General features: G+C 36.9%; 1 protein-coding gene across 8 annotated transcripts in view; it reads left to right on the top strand.

Annotated features, from left to right (window-relative positions):
• The first annotated feature begins 1985 nt into the window (after positions 1 to 1985).
• LOC110853970 overlaps positions 1986 to 16571 on the top strand; it is a 94141-nt gene continuing 79555 nt past the window's right edge. For all 8 annotated transcript variants that reach the window (XM_035854725.1, XM_035854726.1, XM_035854730.1 and 5 more), the window contains exon 1: positions 1986 to 2832. The gene's annotated coding sequence lies outside the window, so the exon portion shown is untranslated. The remainder of the gene's footprint in view (positions 2833 to 16571) is intronic.

The raw sequence follows: 16571 nt of genomic DNA on the forward strand, positions 1-16571 counted from the left end.
TTACGCATCTCCAAGACTCATAAATATTTACCTAGTTCGCAATTTTTTTAGCACTATATTGCGGTGCGAACATATATACAAATTCGTAAATGAATACCCCAATTGATTTTGGTAATAATTACGTCTTTCTATAAGTATTAATGACTTTATGTAGGAATTTTTACCAAGTTAGATATTTATAATTTTCGAAATTTCATACATACATATTTACATATTTACGTCACTGTAGCAAATCTGTAGGCGAATGTCAAACCCGTGGCGTCAATAACAAGATCCCCACGCAAACACGTACATAATAACCTTATTTTTCGCTGTTACATACGCATTTACTTAAACATTACGCCCAATATGGATTAGAAATGCATCCGGTTTTGCATCCTCAAAAAATGTATCGGAACTTCTTATTACTCATGAATTCACTTTCATCAAGAGCACAATTTCATAGGTCAACAATTTATTGTAGTAAATCTACTCCTTATTATTCGAAATTCGCCATTATTCGCCATCCACAAGACATAATTTAGGAAAGAAAGTGACACGTTGTGCTTGGGCTGTGTCGCCTTCTACGGCGTATGCTCGCTCTCATTACCATAATAATCATTCCGATTTCGCTTTCAGCACTTAATTACTAAATACTATACTTTGTGCATAGGACGTTCTTACTGACGAATAAAAAGTCACCCTTGGCTGCAGTGTGTGTATGTACCGCAATTATTTAATAGCTACCCTTCATTTTAATATGCACAGTGAGAACAACAAAGTAAAACGATACACTGACTAATTTCACTGAACTGACATTCTTCACTACCTTAAAATATGCATGGATCAATCATTTAATGAAGTGCAGGTAATTGACGTACACACACTCTTAGAAATCCAGTATTAAAACAGTACCAAGCCGTAGTCATGTATGACTCTACCAAAGTGTGATATTAATAAGTAATACCGTGAAGTAATAGCTCGGTATAAAAGTTTTACCATATCGGTAGAAAATTTCTACTGATCAGTATAATTTTAATACCAAGCGGTAGCAACTTTAATACCGAGAAATCAATACCTACCTCTGACTATACCAGATTTTTAAGAGTGTAGAAATGCAGTATTAAACTAATGCCAAGCGGTATTCATACTAAAGTGGTGTTGATAAGTAATACGCTGTAGTAGCACCTCGGTATTAAAGTTTTACCATGTCAGTAACAAATTTTTACGGACCGGTATAACCTTAATACCAAGCGGTAGCAACTTTAACACCGAGAATTCAATACCTGCCTCTGACTATACCAGATTTCTAACAGTGTAATTATCCCCCCAACCAAATTCTCACCTGGTTCCTTTCAACATTGCAGTTCCAGTGAAATCATCACGTCAAAATAGCAATTTCTAACCTACTTCTCTCTGTTACATTATTGTTCTTAACTTATTCCAAGAAAATTGAATTAATTTGTTCCCAATTTGCATACCAATTTCTGAATAAACTTTGCATCTATACGCATAAACGTGGGTGTAACTCACTAATTAAATTAGCAGCACCGAATTGATCGAATCTAATGAAATGACGAGTTCATAATTGGAAATGAAAATGACCTACAATCCCATCGATCTCATTTCTTCGTACCAAACGCAAATAAATTTATTGACTCGCCAATACAAAATTAATGACGCCACGTGCCCACCATTTCTCAAGTTATGTACCATATTCGTATTTTCGTATAGGTAAATATAAACAAAAACAGGTACGTATTTATAATTATAGACAAAATCGATCAAATTTTGCGACGAAATAGTGCAAATTACTATTTTAGTCGAATTGCAAATATAGAAACTCGTGCTACCACCACCTGAAAATTAAAGTATGAAAAAATAATGCACATTTTTAATCCTTTTACTGCCTGATATTTGACATGAGTCCCCGTTTCGTCTTGTGCTCAGTCCGAATTCGGGGTAAGCTTTTACATATTTTACCCGACTACTTCTCAATTCGGGGCTCAGTTGAGATCTGACTTCGGTTGAGAGTGAGGTTACTTCCTCCTTTCTCCTTCGTGTCGTTGTTTTCCCGATAAGCAAAAAACAGGAAAAAACACCGACTAGCTTTTAACCGACAACAGAAAGTGAGGAATTTTACCAAATAAGTTTCCTAAAATTTCGAAGAAAAAAAAACTTTATAAAAAATATTGCAAATTTTTGCATAAATAAATTAACTATAGCAGTGCAGTGTTTTAGACGACATTAATTTTTTGAACGGTACATACATAAATACGCTACAGAAACTTTAACTTTGGTGCTAAATTATACAGGGTGCTCTAAAAATTAAAAGAAAAAAACAACATATTTACAAAATTGTTACCAACTTGGTTATCGTTTTCATTGCCATTTTTACTACGAAAAGTGAACTTGGATCGCATCTTTATCTTATCAGATTCATGAATATCTGATCCTGTGACAGATTACAGTTACGTCTTAAAACCAAGCAACATTTTCATATGGATGAAAGCGAGATTTATAAATTTACCTACAGACATATTTTTATGATAAGTGAGTGATTCATTATTACGTTAAGAGAAAAAAACGAGACTACGAATTATTATCATCACAACTTGACAGCTACGTATTTAACTCTTTTACTACTTATCAATCATCATCGTCACGCAGTTACGCGACCGAGACGGGAAACTATTTTACTTACTTTGTAACTTGCATAACTAAATATTTAGACAAGTTTGTGTCAAATTTTTTTCTGGGGGGAGGAAGGATTTGCTACCTGTTGGCAAATGAAAAAATGGAGTAATTTCATGACTTGAAAAAATTCAAAAGTCAACGACACCACATAAAAAGGTAAGTTATGGTCTGGTCATTTTTTGAAAACATGAGTAAATTATAACATGTCTCGGGCTGGGACGTTTCCGTGGTCGAGACATGGGTCTTGTTGGGGGACAGATCTATAATTTTGGCTACTTTTATGCTACTTAAGACAGTAAATTAAATATTTACTAAATGGGGGATTTAATATGAAATGTTATTTTCTACACATTTATTTTTGGTACCTGCAAACCATTTTAAATTTGAATCATGATAATTTAAAGTGCTGTTGATAAGTAGGGGCTAAATATTGCAATTTGCATATATACATACACACCTTACAAACTAGCTCGAAATATACGTATTTATTTATACAAAAGAAAAATCTGCACAAAAAATTAGGGGTTGACTAGTGTAACAAAATTGTGGTGGGTATCTAATTGTCTCCGCTTTTCCTCAAGCTAATACATAATCAGACGCTCTGGGAGACAAGGATGGGCAGGTGTACATATGTAATTTTATGACAACTGGTGATCCCATTATTTACATATTATTTTAAATTTTGCTGGTGATGAGAATTTGCAAAAAAAATGAAAATGAGCAGAACTTGTAAATGTTCTAGTAAATGTTATTATAAAAAAAATAATTTCATGCAAAAATACAATACCTATAGTGCTGATCCATATTTAGATAAGTTTAGATTGATAAATAACGTATTTATTTCGCACTAAAGCAAGATTTTCCAACTTTAAATAAAGTAAAAAATATTACTAAAAATATTACTTTAAAAACCTCACAGTTTGCCTTAAATAAGAATAAAGTTACTCTTCAATTCACTTATTCTTTACTCTCAACGTCCCCAAAAACCCCAAACAAGATTATTTTCAAGTTTTCTACAAATCCCAAAAAACGGCATCTTTATAAAAATGAAAATTCCTTTTTGTAAACCTAAAATCTACGGATTACTTCTCAGAGAATCAAATGTCCTTAAGCCTCCCATTTCCCGTACTCTGACGACAACAATTCTAAATTTGAATAGATTTCCAGGTACATACTACAAAAAAATGACATAATGAAGACCGTGCTGCTTTTATGCTTCCTCTTTATATTCACAAACACACACACTTTGCATCGCGAAAACTGGGTGAAAACGCCGTGTTTTTCGTTGTCGACCAGTGGCCGCGGAAGCCGTGGGGACATGGGGGGACATTAACATTGTAGGATGGGGGAGGAAGGGGTTCTTTATACAACATGGACCATTCTGAAGTACTGCTCTGCTGTAATGTTTGCAGATGATACTGGTCTTATCATGGCGGGTGACATTGATAAGATCGAAACTGTAATATCTAACTTAGAATCTGATTTAAAATCATTATGTGCTTGGATGGATCAAAGTAGACAACAATTGCACCCTGATAAGTGTGAGATGATGGTATTTGCTCTAAAAAAGCATAGGTCACTACTCAGTGATATTGTTGTTCGATTAGGCGATAAACCGATTAAGAGGGTACATAAAGTAAAGCTATTGGGAGTTATTATTGATGATTGTCTTGAATTTAAGGATCATTGTACTGCAGTTGTCAAAAAATGTTACAGTAGTTTATGGACGCTTAGACCACTTCGAATGTTACTCAGTACGTACCATAGAAATATTGTTGTGAACTCCCTCATCATGTCTATTATTAATTATGCCTCTCCAGTCTACTTAGTTGGTAATCAGAATATCAAATGTATCCAGAAACTCATAAGATCGTGTGCTAGATATGTATTAAACAAGCATAAATATGATAATATTACTGATGATATGTATATGGATCTCGAATGGCTGAATGCGGACAACATAGCAAAGTTTGAAATATCGAAACTATCTTTTAATATGGTAAATTGTCTATGTCCTTCTCTATTTAATAATTATATTAATTATGAGGTAATACAAACTAGGCAAACACGATCCGCAACACATGTTGAGCCAAATATACCGTGTAACTCAAAAATCATGCTGAAAAGTTTCAGGTATAGAGCGTCCTAGGTCATGATCAATTTACCGAGTAATTTACTTAGTGGTAATACCAGTAAAAGTGTTTTTAAAAAATTATCCAAGAAGTATTTTATTGATAAGCAACGCGAAGAACGAATTATTGATATTTTTAATCTAATTGATAATGACGAAGAAATGTAACTGTTTATATTATATATATAAGACTTGTCTGTCCTTGAAACGTAATGACCCAATCTTTTGGGGTGTTTCATTGTATGAAATAAATAAATAAATAAATAAATAATGGACAGATGCTGGGGACATTGTTCCTTCGGCCTTACATTTCCGCGGCCACTGGACACACACATACATTTGAGTAGCCCTAATTCTCCCAGTGGCCGCGGAGGCAGCGGGGACATCTGGGGACGTTAACATTGTGGGATAGGAGAGGGAGGGGTTTACGTAACATGGGGAGATGATGGGGACATCGAACAACCGTGGGGACATTATCCCTCTGTTCCTACACTTCCGCGGCCACTGTAATGTAATAGCCAACCTGTGAATTTCGCGTTGTACGTATGTAATCAGTGGCCGCGGAAACTGTGGGGACATCTGGGGACATTAACATTGTAGGATGGGGGAGGCAGGGGTTTGTATAAGATGGGAAGATAATGGGACATTGTCCCTCTGTCCCCTCCCGCTTCCGCGGCCCCTGTTGTCGGCGTATTATTCATAAAGAGTTTTTATGTGGCCGTAAAACCCTTCAAGTTGACTGGATGATGCTTCATTTGGAGGAGATGAGGTTGTCACGTTTGAATTTAAATATTCTTTTTAAACTCGCCACGCCAAAACGAGTCACATGCTGAGAGCGTTCAACGCCCCGTTTCGTTTCATGTGGTTCTTCTTTGATCCAAGCAAAAATTTGGGTACACAAGTTGTCGCAGAAGAGTTGGTTTTCATGCTGTGAAATGGAAAATACGAGCATTTATTTATGTACATACGTTCGGAAAATTACCCACCACGTGGAAAGGTGATAGCTTCTCTGTGGTTTTGGTTAAACTGAATTTGGCTCAAATTTCTGCAACAAAATTTCTATCCTAAACTTCGAATTTTGCAAATTGCGAATTTGCAATTTGTTTTCAAAGGATTCAATTACTAGCTGAAAATTAGAAACATGAAGCTCAGATTGATATACTAATTTCGCACAAAATTAGCAAAATTTCTGTAACAAAATTTCTTCCTAAGTCGTAATTTACGACGAGTTCGAATTTTGCTGCAATGTTTTCAAAGGATTCAATTAATCCGAAGTACGAAATCTACATACTTATTTACATACTTACGTAAAAACATAAACCTGAGATCGATTTACATACTAATTTCATACAAAATTCGCAAAATTAACGGACGACAATCCCGATGTCAATTAGAGCGAAATTAATATATCTATGCTTACATATATTTCACTGGTTAGCAATTTACACCCAAATTATGCATACTCTTCAACTATAGCGCAAATGACCAAATGTTAAAGTTGAAACATGTCTCCATCTTTCAACTGGTTATTAATGACACAATTCAATTAAATATTTTCAACGCTACAATCTTACAAAACTTGTATTAAATCAATACTGACCGGAGTGTGACTCAGAAACAATTAATTACACTTCGGTAATGTTGTGGTAATGAAAACTTTACCATTTTCAACAGAAACCAACTACCAATCCGGTAGGAAATTATTACCAAATCTACATCAGTACTGAGGATCCTACCAGATTTTTAACAGTGTATGACAAAAAGAAATCTGTAATCGTACCGATTTACCAATTTCCTCACTTATTTAATTACGTCGTCATGTTTCAAGGGGCGCCGTGTCCTTACGTATTACACAATTCTCTCAAGTTTCACTGCTAAATACCATCCAAAAAGTAATCTCCGAGCTTAACCGATCCACCAATTCTGAAGTCTTTTATTTAAACAACTTCATCCTAAATACGAACATCTCTCTATACAAAACACTCATCGTTTGTTTTAAACTTGAATTAAAATGATGTAAGAGTTTAGTCTGCTGAGTGAGAGAGACGATTCTTTATTCAATGTTTGCTGAATGTCTCGGGTGGATTTTTGGCGTTCAGAGAGTTATCCGTTGGGCTTCGTGTTCGAGAGAGGAAGTGGAAAAAAAGTCTCGAACTTCTCGTTTTTTCTCTGCTTCTTCTGTGGTTTGGTTGTATTTATCGTGCTTTCGATTCCTCTCTGCTTTTCAACTATTTATAACCTGATACTCTTTTATACGCTCTCTTTGGATGGTTGGTTGGTTAGTTGGTAAAGGAAAAGCAGGAAAGTCTCTCAAAGTGCAAGGAGCTGGTTCTTCTCCTCCTGGCCAAGAATCTGCACTCACTCACTCACTTATCGCAAAGTTTTGTTAGGTGCATGTGAAAAGGCAACGTCAAAACAGGGCTAAAAAACCGAGTAAACTTGGTACTATTAGATCATGAACTGGAAAATGCTGATGTCTCAGGGGGAAGATTTTCATTATGTAAGGAATGAATAAAATTATTAAGTAATGAATATGTGTACATTGCCAGATTAATTAATTAATTTTGAGGGATTACATACCTTACATTTTTCTACAGATATAAGCTAAAAGTGAAACTGGGGATATTTTTTTAAAATTTCATTTAGAATCTGAATTTTCATTTTCACTATGTGTAAATACATCGTCAGATTAAATTTCGCAGGATGAGATAGATACCTGCATATTTTCTAAAGTTACCTATATAAGTATTGGAAATTTTGTTTTTAATAGTATTTTCAATTTTGAGTTTTAATTTTGAGGTATTTCATCCGGGTTAAGTTTTGTAAAGTTTTATGTATTTTATTTAAAAGGAAACCTGAACCGAAAACGTTGGAAATAAATACAACATTTTTTTGTACCCGAGAGATATACTCGCATATTGACTGGCACCTTTGGCTCTAATTCTTGCTTTGGTTGGATAACTGTGGTTCTTTTCTGATCGTAAATGTTGACATGCATTGACACGAAATCGCAACTGTTTTCATATTACGGTTAAAATTCAGTGTTGCTTTTAATTAAACATTATTGCAATTAAGTTAACAATAATCAATTATAATTAACTGAAATGACCGTACGGTTTTGGGAACGCAATGCAAAATGCAATATGAAATTTCCAGCCTAGATTTAATCAGTATTTTGTTTGTACTCGTTTAATAAATGATCAAATTACTACCCGCATGACGCAAAGATCTCCAACTTTGACATGAGAGTTATGAACGTTGCCGCTGATTTTTATTTTATTTTTTCCTTTAACAAATCCGGTCTCCTTTACCGGTCACAATTAGCCGATTTCCTATTATGTTTCAACTCTTGCCAAGTGTACTTAGCGGGGCAGACAGTGGCCGCGGAAGGTGTGGGGACATGTGGGGACATTAACATTGTAGGATAGGGGAGGGACGGGTTTATATAACATGGGCAGATGATGGGGACAACAAATAACCGTGGGGAACTTGTCCCTCTGTCACCTCCCTTTCCGCGGCCACTGCATTTTGTACGAACACATGAGTAGCCTGAATTTTTCCAGTGGCCGCGGAAGCCGTGGGGACAACTGGGGATATTAACATTATAGAATGGGGGGAAGGAGGGGCTTGCATAGCATTGGGAGATGATGGGGACATCGAACAACCGTGGGGACATTGCCTTTCACTTCCGCAGCCACTGAGTCCAGATACAGATCGTAATTTCACTTCAATCTCACAACTCGTATAGTACGTACCCCAACTCACTCACTCACTTTCTCCAAACTCAAGCAGGTACCGAAACCACGGCACAATTTGTTTCATTTAATTCGCATTCCTCTCTCTAATCCGCGACCGAATATACATACATATATAGTCGCAAATCTGCTGTCCTCTGCACTGGCAAATATTTGCATAGTATTCGCTATACGTATGCTATGTGCCATGCACGACTGCAGCCGCAGAATTGATTGACCTAGCGTGAAGAAACGAGAGAAAGTAATAAAATTAAATTAAAATGCACAACAACTGAAAATTGAACTCTAATTTTGTTCACGACTAGTTTCCAGGCCGCGGAAGAGGGGCAACGGCGCGGGGGATTATGCATGGCAATTTGTCGTCAACACTTTCGTTTCTTGCCGATTAGCTAAATTTTTTGCACTACAAAGCAAGAAATGCGAGGTGCAAAAAACTGGGAGAAAGTGCGAAAAATATACGCTAGCTAGCCACACGCCATATGAAATATTATAACAGCGGGGCGTAGTTTCTTTGCGCCATGCATTTCTCCCAGGTCAAAATATTCCCCTGCAAGAAACCACTTTCTCCCCGTGATTTCTTGCAAACGGTTACTTTCACCAGAAAACCAGGGTGTTCAAACTGCAAGAAAATCTAATATCTTGCGTTCCACGGTCCCTGCAAACCCGTAACCTTTAAATGTGACGAGAATTAGTGTGCATTATGTACATACATAGAAGAGAAAGTTAAAAACAACAACACCACTATTTACTTACGGCTTAGCGTGATTGTCGTCACACCGCAGCAGTGAGTGAGTAATGGGGCATAATTCAAACGAGTGGGTGACAACACGTATGAAATGTATGTAAGGAAATATTCGAAATCTGAACTGCACCCACAGTTTTGTAGATCTTCCGATAAAGGTGCAATTACGTAAAATATTTGTAAACCTGAATATTCCCAGAAGGAAATTTTCCCACTCTAAGGGAGCTCACACTGAATTAATAAAGTACACTGTTAAAAATCTGGTAGAGTCACATAGATACTCCGTGCGGGTATTGGTTTGGTAATAATTTCTTACCAGATTGGTAGTAAATTCTTCCTGAGTGGTAAATTTGTCATTGCCAGAACATTACTGAACGGTAATTCCCGTTAACACCAGTGCCGGTAGAGTCACATATGTACTCCAGTCGGTAATGATTTAATACCAGGTTTCTAAGAGTGTAGTCGATAAGAAATCTACGATACGATTACGTAAAATATTTCTGTGACCCTGAAAAATATTTCTACAACGGTCAATCCCACGCATGTATGTACATACATACATAAAACAATTATTGTTGCATGCATGTACCCACCCACCCACCTACAGGTCGAATCCAAATCCATCCAAAATTAAATTAGTTTTGCTCCACGAATCCCCATAAAATTACGCATAATCAAATAACCCTACCTAACTTTATAGTATTGTATTGCATGAATGGATTGTAAACAAACCTAAATCCCAATCAAAGACCTGTGATACATACGAAACAGGGTAAATATGTATAACCTTTACCCTTTCTCGGTTTTTCAGTTTCACGTGTTCCATTTAGATTAGAAAGTCCAGTATATAAATTTTGCCAAAAGTCCGGGCCAATTCTCTGGTTAAATCGACACAGTGCTTAAAAATTTCATGACTTCATTCCCACCAGGAAAATATATGTACCTACCGGAGAAAGTTTACTTTTTGCTCATTTTTATTTAAATATGTAACTCTCTCCACCTCAACCAAAAACGTCGCAAATCCGTCCTGGACTGGATGGGAAATTTTGGAGTAGCGTGACTCTCCCTAACAATGGAGGTCTCCCAGCGGATGCTCTCCGATTTTGAGCAAACTAGTGTCAATCGATGACAAATTTAGTTAGTATGAAATTTGCGAAAGACACGATCTCCCAATGGGCACGTTTGGCAGAGATATTTGCATCCGAAGAGGAGAAAACGCACCCAAAAGTTGACAAATTTTACGCTTTGCAAATTTACTGCGAGTTTTTCCTCTTCGGATGCAAGTTTATCAGCCAAACGTGCCCATTGGGAGATCGTGTCTTTCGCAAATTTCATATTAATTTATTCATTTTAATTTCATATTTTAATTAAATTTGCGATCGATTGGCACTTGTTAAAATAAATACTGGGTCACGTTTGGCAGACATATTTGCATCCGAAGAGGAGAAAACCCGCAGTAAATTTGGAAAGTGTAAAATTTTTCGACTTTTCTGTGCGCTTTCTCCTCAAAATTGTAGGGCATCCGCTGGGAGACCTCCTCCATTCTATTGTGAGTGTCTCACTTTTGTTGCAGGACTGCCATCCATATGTGGGTGAAGTAGTAGGAGAGAGAAGTGTTCTGTTTTAATTTAATGCATAATAGATTCGCTGCTCGTTCCACTCCAAGCAAGCAACGAGCAGGGTGCTTGTATTGTAGTACTTGGCATTCTGATACTGCGACTAACTCGGAGAAAGCTAAGCCAAACCAAAAGGCTGCCATAACCTCAACTTTCTCCTGCACGGGACCAGGTACAAATTGCAATTTATTCTGGAGACCTTTTCTCTCGTGATGCACTGACCCATTTATGTTTCATGCAGTGGCCGCGGAAGCCGTGGGGACATGTGGGGACATTAAATTGTAGAATAGAGGGAGGGAGGGGTTTATATAACATGGGGAGATGAGGGGGAGATCGAATAATTGTGGGGACATTGTCCCTCTGTCCCCATTATTCCGGGGACAGTGTACATAATCCTCTGCCTGTGAATTTAGCATTGTATGTATGAAATCAGTGGCCGCGGAAGCGGTGGGGACATCTGGGGACATTGAAGGACAGGAGGGGTTTGCATAAAATTGGGGAGATGACGGGGGCATCGAACAACCCTGGGGACATTGTCCCTCTGTTCCTCCCCCTTCCGCGGCCACTGATCGCTAGTGTGTACTTGTGTCTCCATTGTTGCATCGAATTGAATAATGTTCTCTTCTCGGGTGAATTGGGTTTTCACTAAATTCGACGATTCTTCTTCAAACTCGGGGGAAAGGACGAGTCAAAAACAGACATTCGGACTGATTGGACGTTATTCACTCGCTGTTATTTTTAAGCACTTATTTTCATTCAAATGTGAGGAGAAATAGAAAAATAAATGAATTTTCTGCCTTTCTTTCCCTCGCGGTCGAATTAAGGTTCAAGGTGTGACATGTTTAATTATTAATGAGATCGATCGCCCCACGAAGACTCGGATTCGCAAAATTGGCAAAAATTGCGAGTTAGTAGGTGACGAAATTCGTCCAATTCCGTATAATTAAATAGTGTCGTGTCTAAACTGTAAAGCAAGTTTCTGCTGAAGTTCTTTTTAAAAATCGTTAAAAAATTGCGAATAGGTGACCAAATTTGCACATTTCGTCACACCTAAATAAATTGTCCAACTGTGGAGCATGTTTCTGTCCAATTTCTTAAAAAATCGTTAAAAACTGCGAATACATAGGTGACGAAATTCACCCTCGTCGCCAATCACCAAATATTGCGACACACTCTAAATAAATAAGTAGCATTGACAAACTATAAAGCATGTTCCTGCTAAATTTCTTCTAAAAAAATCTCAAAATTCCCAACTGTGCAACATGTCTCTGCCGAATTTCTTTAAAAATCGGTAAAAAATTGCGAGTAGATAGGTGACGAAATTCATCCACATCGTCAATTGCTAAATATTGCGACACACTCTAAATAAATAAGTAGCATCGACAAACTATAAAGCATGTCTCTGCAGAAATACTTCTACTAAAAATCACAGATTTTTCTTAGAAAAATTTGAAAGATTTTTCTTAGAAAAATTTGAAAGATTTTTCTTAGAAAAATTTGAAAGATTTTTCTTAGAAAAATTTGAAAGATTTTTCTTAGAAAAATTTGAAAGATTTTTCTTAGATTAGAAATTTCAGATTTCTCACATTTCCAACTTTTCCTCCGTGGTTTCAAATTTCTTCTTAAAAAATCCTAAATTTCAGATTTCTCGCACATGACTTTCACCCTGCAAACATTTCCCCGTGGTTTGACTACCACTTTCCCATCGTAATACTAACCGTGCAATATTTCGCAATGGGGAGACATTGACATGAAAGGATGTCATGTGCCGGTTCGAATGTAGTGATTGTGATCTGATAACAAATGCCCCCTTTCCTTCCTTCCTCCGCCGAAACAATTACTATAATTTGGTCTCGCTTGAATTAAACCGGGCAATAAATACTGGTGAAAACGGAGGCACGAGTTTGTCCTTACAATGGGGACGCAAACAGGGTGCATAAACATTTTTGTTGTCCGTGGTTTCTCCTAAGGGGGTGGTGCAAGGATGAATATTTTTTTCAAAAAAATCAAAAAAACAAAAGTTGGGGAATTGCATGCAATTTTGCCATGAATTTGGTTGTCAACCTAATTTTACAAATTATAATATTCTTTACCAACGACCTTATCCGACCTATATGACCCCTACTGGTCGGCTACTTGACCGATCTTAGCAATCTCCGAGCTTATTCTTCATTTTCGGAGATGAAGGCCAAGATAAAATTTATTTATTTGATTTTAGAAAAGTGGTTGACAACCAAATTCATGGCAAAATTGCATGCAATTCCCCAACTTTTGTTTTTTTGATTTTTTTGAAAAAAATATTCATCCTTGCACCACCCCCTTAGGAGAAACCACGGACAACAAAAATGTTTATGCACCCTGGGACGCAAACCATGTTCAACCCAGATTATTTTTTGACCAGGTTAGTTTGAAAGAGCAACTCTTTAGAAACAACATTTAATCCTGTATGTACGCAGATACACAAAATTTAGCAAGTTTTGGGCGCCGCAGTTTCGCAAAATCGTTCGGTTTTTCAGTGGAATCTGTACCTTGTGGCAGCAGTTTTCGCGAACTTGCGGCGCCCAAAACTTGCAGAAGTTTTTGCATCTGCGCCAATTCAGCACTTAATGCTATTTTTAAAGAGTTGATCTTTCAAACTAACGGGGTCAAAGAATAATCTGTCTTGAACATGGTTTGCGTCCCATTGTTAGATCGAGTTAACTATTGACTACAGCGTCACGAGGGTACACAAACACATCCATTTATTTATGTAGGAAGTCTCCCTCCTCAGATAACAGTCGGACTGTCAGAGTTAAGCGTATCTAAAATCAAAGTGAAAGTCTAAACCAAATTGGGATTTATTTATCTACGATACGATCCGTGGTAGGTCTAAATTTTAATGGAAATTGATCCAAATCAGGGCTAAAATCTCCACAAAATCTACACGATTATGTATCCGGCCTTTAAACATGACTCGTTTCTCTACACTCTTAGAAAACCGGTATTAAATAAATCATTACTGGCCGAAATTCATAAAAATATGACTTCACCGGCACTGGTAATAATGGGCATTACCGTTTAGTAATGAAGAATTTACCACTCAGAAACAAATTATGTACCACCAAGTTAGTATGAAGTTATTACCAAATCATTACCAGTATATGTGAATCTACCAGATTTTTCACAGTGCAAAAAAGATCTCAGATATTTTTGTTGTGTATTGTTTTCCTTCCAAAATTTGACCTTCAACCCAACCAAATCCTGAACTCACCATTCATAACCAACCACGCAAAAAAATACCATTCATATTTTTTATCCGCCTTCTTGTGCAGTACAAAAACTACACGTAAATACATACACAATCTGTTTCTTCTTCTTCTTTCCCCAATAATTAATTAATGGATTATGTATCCAACAACGTACATATCTAGCTCCTCCATTCAGTTTCAGGTGCTTTGATCCTGCATAAAGCGCAAGTTGTGCTGTGTTGTGAGGAGAAAGTTGAGTAACTTTCTCCTGGACGGATTAGCCAGCAAGAAAGTGCTTCCTTTCAATTTATTTATGCTCCAATCCAACCAGCACAACCTGCCTGCCTGTTTTCCTGGCTGTCATTCATCCTCCACGGCAGCGGCGGACATTCACAAAGCATTGTGTCGTTGTCCTTGTGAAGTGAAAGGAAGCAGTGGCCGCGGAAAGTGTGGGGACATTAACATTGTAGGATGGGGGGAGGGAGGGGTTTGTATAAGATGGGGAGATGATGCGGACATCGAATAACGGTGGGGACATTGACCCTTGGTCCCCAAGCTTCCGCGGCCACTGAAAGGAAGAGAAAGTGAGTGAGTGAGAGAAAGCCAGTGAATCAGCAGTCTTCTTTCAGGTAGGAAATTTTGCACGAGTGAAAGCAAGCTAAAGCTCGATTGACTTCAACTTTCTCTCCTTTAACAAAAGACATGCAACCTTCGAAACGTATGTTCGACATATGCACGAAAAAGAGTTAGCCAGCTAGTAGTGAAAGGAGCCAAATGACGAATCCTTCTCAAGGAATAGCTTGATAACACAATGGGGAAAGAAAAAGGCTAATAAGTTTGAGAAACCGGCCAAATTTGTGATTAAGGGGGATTGCTTTTCTGCTTAGTTTCACTGATTTTTTCCAAACACTTGGAGTAAATGAGACTTAAAATTTTTATGCAATCAATTTTTTGTTCATTATTGGATAGATTTTAATTAAACTAGTTCCACTGGAGAAAGTCTCACTGCTACTTTTCACTTCGTGTCTGATTTTGCGAACAATTGGAGTAAATGATTTCTGTAGCAGAATTTAAGAATCAGTCGACAAAAAATGTTTACGCCATCAGTTATTTCTTCATAATTTTGTAAATTTTAGTACGACTAGTTGTTGGAGTGGAGAAAAAATTTTCCTGATTTTTCGAACACTTGGAGTGGATTTTTGTAGAAGGATCTTATCAAAGAAATTTTTGTCATCAGTTTTTTTCATAATTTTGTACATTTCAATACAACTTGTAGTTCCAGTGGAGAAAGTCTTTTCCGGATACGTTGGATAAATGAGATTCGTAATTATTGTACCAGAATCAAATTCATGAAATTTTATGCCATTCGTTTTTTCGTAATTTCATAAACATTTGCACAACTACTAGTTCCAGTGGAGAAAGTCTTTCCCAAATATTTGGAATAAACGAGACGCATAATCTAAGCATCAGTTAACACGAAATTTTTATGTCATCAGTTTTTCCTTCATAATTTCATAAATTTTCGATACATCTAGAGAAAGTCTTGTGTATGTAACAGTTGAGGCGAAAAATAGAAAAATATGGCTCCAATAATAAAACACTGCTCTTTTTTTCTTTAATTATCAGAGTTACGAGGGGAATTTTATGCCCAATAAAAACCCAAATGTCACATTTGATTTTTGTTCCTGGCGTTATCGTAAAGCCTTCCGTATAAAAAAAGGAGAAACAAAATGTTCTTTTGTCAGTCAATTTTATCCGACTTTCTTTCTCCTCATTCAAGTCAGGTTAGATATGCGGAAACCCGATAAGCATGCCAATCCATGGCCTTATGCTGTTCATGTTAATATAGGGTCTCTTTCATTTCGCAATTTTTATATTTCCGGTGCATTTTATTTCGCAATTTACTAAATTACATTTAGTAATTAATGAATAAAACTTCCTTATTTTTTGAGATAATCCCGATCGACACATGACCAAAAATCTGTATGCTTAAAGTGTGCCTTAACCAACCCGAGTAACAATTTTGTGCATTTTTCTACAGAAAACTTTATTCTTTGCAATTTGTGCTTAAAATTAAGTTTTGCACATATATCCATTCTGCATAACAAAACCTGTAGAAATTTTCTGCTGGATTATGCAAAAAAATTATGCATAATACAATATGCATCCAGCTTTTGACGATTACTGCAAAATTCAACACAGTAAATTCTACCCGGGAATCTTATTTTTCGCGACCAAAGACCACTTGGCCGCAAAATCCGCCAATGTTCAAACCATATCATTTCAATCTGCAAACTAACCGTTCGGACCTCGTCTAACATATCGTTCCTCGGGCATTCTCTAACTTTCTCCGCATCGCCGATCAGGTCATGTGCTCCAAACCAACCGAATAGTATCACCTCCTCCAATCCGGCCTCTATTATG

This window comes from Folsomia candida, unplaced genomic scaffold (assembly GCF_002217175.1).
Source record: "Folsomia candida strain VU population unplaced genomic scaffold, ASM221717v1 Fcan01_Sc009, whole genome shotgun sequence".
Lineage (NCBI taxonomy): Eukaryota > Metazoa > Arthropoda > Collembola > Entomobryomorpha > Isotomidae > Folsomia > Folsomia candida.